General features: G+C 43.2%; 1 protein-coding gene across 1 annotated transcript in view; it reads right to left on the bottom strand.

Annotated features, from left to right (window-relative positions):
* The window catches only part of MAP3K15 (mitogen-activated protein kinase kinase kinase 15), a 180,963-nt gene extending 176,565 nt beyond the window's left edge, over positions 1–4,398 (bottom strand). The window contains exon 1 of the mRNA XM_019524659.1: positions 4,321–4,398. The gene's annotated coding sequence lies outside the window, so the exon portion shown is untranslated. The remainder of the gene's footprint in view (positions 1–4,320) is intronic.
* Positions 4,399–4,491: the final 93 nt, after the last annotated feature.

The raw sequence follows: 4,491 nt of genomic DNA on the forward strand, positions 1-4,491 counted from the left end.
ACACAAAAACCAGATGATCTTGCAAATTGTTTCTGTACCTGGAGCAAGAGATGTGAGAAGTGAAGTGAAACGTTGGTTAACTAAGCACCGTAGAGGAAAAGACCTTTTCAGGGGAATATTGGGACACTTACTATGGAGAGGTAGATCATAAGTCTCTGACAGCCTCCACCGAGTAGCAGGATACAAACCTCCCAGGTGCCGATTAGCTTGAGTAGTCAGAACCAACCATGAAGCAAAAGGGAAAGCTTAGTACAAACATCCAAATATGTGCCTTACAGTTAGGGTGACCATACATCCCCATTTGGCCAGGACACTCCAGGACTCCATAGCCCAGTCCTGGCTGGTTAGTTAAAAGTCCTAGGCCAGAGTCCAGTAGGGAGGCAGAGTGGCATGGTACACCAGGCAGGCAGTCTGCCAGGCACCACGGCTCCTATGCTGGAGCAAAGACATGCCACCTTCTTCAGTCTGCCTACCTTGCCTCCTGCAGGAGCAGTGGTGCCTGCCTGGCACACCATGCTGCTCTGTCTCCCCGCTGGACTCCGGCCTGGGACTTTTTACCAACTGTCTGGGTCCAGACTAGGGAATCCTGGAGTGTCCCAGCCAAACTGGGACATGTGGTCACCCTATTTATGGTGCCATTCATATGACAAATACATGTACAAATGGGCACATAAATTGTCTATAAACTAATGCTAGGCGTTTAGTTAATGACAAGAAAAGTTGGAGATGTTCATATGCATGAGAAAAACAATGATACCATTTATTAGGTATTATAGGTTTACAGGCAGTCCTCAACTTAAGGCATTTCAAGTTGCAACGAACAGCACGTACAATGTTTATAAATTGATTCCTTGTTTTGACTTTGACATCAGTTTCAACTTTACGATGCTTGATCCGATGCCATGCCAGCGAACAAGTTTGCTGTATTGCCCATCTCCCTGGAGAATAATCTGTCCAAACTTCCTTGGATACTTTAAGAAAGCAGACAAGACCCCAGAGAAACCTGCAGCCAAGACTCCTGAGAAGACTCTAGCCAAGAACCCTTCAAAAAGTCCAACCAAGAGCCCTTCAAAAAGTCCAGCAAAGTCACCTCAAAGAAGTCCTTCCAAATAAATATTAATATATTTATATTGGAAATAGCGATCATGTAGCTATATTACTCATCTATAATTAATTGAATACAAAATTCTGGGATATTTTTGGCAAAATTACGGAAAATCACTTCCAAGTTACGATGTTTCAACTTAAGATGCAGTTTTCAGAAACCAATTGTATCATAAGTCTGAGGACTGCCTGTATTTGGTGTTATAGAAAATTACAGGGATGGGTCAAAATTAAAATGACAGTTGTAATGTGTTCTATACAGGCAGAATTGAAAAAAGGAGATGTTTTTAAATAAAAAGGTACTTTATATAAAAAAAAATGTTATGTGTTACAGAACTATACATGAATCAGAATCATAGGCTCTCAATTACTTATGGATCAAAGTTCTAGCTAGAGATGAGATATTGGTGGGCATCAGTTAGTGCATACCTAGTTTCATTAAGGAACATGACAAACTCCTCCTGAAATATCTTTCTAAAAGGCACAGGAAGAAAATCTATTAACACACCTAATGTTCACTGGATATCCTGTGAGGTCAAAAATAAAGCTTTCCTAAAGTTTAAAAAAAGAATATACAATAACTGCTTTATATAAAAGGTCCTGCAAACAAAGTGGGTTAATGCGATACTGGGCCTCACTGAACAATTAAGAAAAAAGGAAGCAGTTGCATAGGGATCAGTGAATGCGATCTGTTTACATTTACCTTGTACAAGCAGCATATCACACTAACAGAATATTTATATTCTTGCAATTTTAAAAGGGCTATTTTTCTAAAACTTGCATGACTGGGAACATGACATTTCAAGTGGAAAGTTTCAACAGAAACTGGGAATTGTTCAAAAGTATCCTACTGCATACTCCAAAAACCACAATTCCACAGATGTGAAAAAAGCTAATGTTGACCAAGATAATGTTCATATTTAAAGAAGATGAGGAAGTGATGATAAAACCAAACAAAAGTTTATATACACAGGATGAAAAAGGGGCTGCACAGTTGCAAGTTAAAGTGTCTGTGAAAGATGAGAGAAGTCAAAGGAACTGATGAAATAACTGAAGGCTAGTAGGTTTATTAAATGTTCAAACCAAAAAAAACAAACAAAAACCCTAGGTGAAGCTTGGTTGTAATGGCAATATAAAAAAGACAAAAAGAAAGCACTTGTGAATTTGAAACAAATCAAGCAGGAGGGAATAGCCACCCCATATGATGACATGGGTCAAACAAAAAGCTTCCCACCAATAACCAAAGAGGATGAGGCAATAACTTTTAAGAATATATTATTTTTTATATCAACAGGCCCACAAAACGTAAACATACGTGTCCTAAAAAGAGCTAGTCAAGGGAGCTCTCTAAACTATTAATGTTAATTTTAACATACCTTAAATTGGGGAAATACCAAAAGACTAGAGGACTTCCCATGCAGTTCCAATACTTTAAAGGGTAAAAGACAGTTAGCCCAATATCAATACCAGATAAGAACATGGTGAATTTGGGACTGTACCAAGGAGCTAGCTCTAAAAATATAATTAATGACAATCAGCATGGCTTAATGAATGGTAAGTATTGTCACAAGTATGCTATCTTTAACAGGATTGCAGGTCTGGTTGATAAAGACACCCATGTTCATATACTGTAGTACTATACGTGGACTTTTCCAAGGTAGGTAACTAAGTACCACATCATTTTTTTTAAATGCTGGGGCACAGATTAGATGGATTAAAAACTAGCTGATTGACAGATCTCAAGATGATATTAATGAGACTATAACAGTGAGTGGAACTGTTTTAACAGACTCTCCCTTGGAACAGTTCTTGGTTGGGCATTTCTTAATATTTTACCAACAATGTAGATGACTACGTAAAACCCTGGTTAAATATGCAGATAGTACAAAGACTGGTGGAGCACAGGGGAGTAAAACTGAAGGTAAATTTCTCCATATTTGTGTTGTCCTGTGTTCACACCCACTATCTCAGAAAGCAGCAGCCACAAGAAGACAGGCCCAGAAGAGGGATCACAGATTGCTATATTAACATGAGCTCTCAGTGCAAGCTGTAAATAAAATAAAGGTAATGTAATCCTAACATGACCACTAGTGACTGGTTCAATTCTGGGAGAGACACTTCGAAAAGGATGCAGACATACTGAAGTGTCTTTCCAGCCTTTCTGTGAATCACCCCCTCCCCTCCAAGTCCTATTCAGGTCCGTCTTGCACAAATTTTGGGGAGAACAGGAATGTCTGTGTGATCAACAATATGCTCATAACACTTTCACATTGTGGAATAGGGTGCAACAGAACCCTAGTCATTCATACCTGGGTGTGTCACAGTCTGCATGATTCATAGTGGGTTTCATAAAGAGGAACAAGGTGCTTGGTTGCTTGCCATGTGTCTGGATGCTCCCACACAAACCCTCATCTTTGCAGGGAGGGTTAGGAACTTAACTCCTATCTGGATTCTACTAAGCAAGAAGATCACAGCCTCAAGGTCTCCACCGCATACCTGAAGAGGAGAGGATGGAACTTCTGCTGCCAACCCCACTCCCCATGCACAACTGGCCAGATGTACTCGGAAAGGAGAGGGAGGGAGTTTGCCTCCCTCTGAACCAACAGAGTTGCGTGCAGCTGAAGAGGGGACCCTGGATGGAAGGAACCGGTGTTCTGAGGTGGCACAGATAATCGTCTTCCCTAGACACCTGACTGAGTGCCTCGGTCACATCCTCCTCGCCAATTGCCAGCACTGGAGTCTCAAAGGAACTTTCCCCCAAGCCAAACTGGCAGGGACCCAGGCAGGTTTTCTGCTGTTTTTTTCCCCCCTCCTCTGCCACTAAACTGTCACACTGTAACCCATTCCCTGAGGTTGGGAAACACTGGTCTAAGCGCATAGGCAGGCACGGTTCTTTGGGTGAATCCAATACCTTTTATTAGACCAACTCAACAGTTGGACAAAGTTTCTTAGCAAGCTTTTGGGTTGAAAAAACCCTTCATCTTCACCGAGTGCTTTCTTCACAGACTGGCTTCCTTGCCTGCGTGCCAGGCTCTATTGACTATTCCTTCCATCCAGGACCAGGACACTCCACCCCACCCCAACCTCCTCCAACAACTGCAGGTGCTTCCTCAGCCTGCCGAAGGGCTGAAAGCTTGCGAAGAAAACTGTTCCCAACTCTTTGGCAAAGTTGGCCAAGAACCAAGGCGTCACCGCAGCCCCCCGGTGCCGGCTCACCCGCGTCGTAGAAGGCGTCCAGCACGGCGGTCTCGCCGAAGTCGAGCTGGCCGAAGTGCAGAGTGGCGAGGTGCGCGCCCTCCGCCTCGCAGGCCCGCAGCAGGCAGTGGCGCGCCCCGCGCTCCGGGGCGCCCGGCCCGCTCTCGGCCAGCACGTACACGGCGCGCAGCG

Source organism: Gavialis gangeticus, unplaced genomic scaffold, assembly GCF_001723915.1.
Source record: "Gavialis gangeticus isolate Ggan-Ray unplaced genomic scaffold, GavGan_comp1, whole genome shotgun sequence".
In the NCBI taxonomy this organism is placed as follows: Eukaryota; Metazoa; Chordata; order Crocodylia; family Gavialidae; genus Gavialis; species Gavialis gangeticus.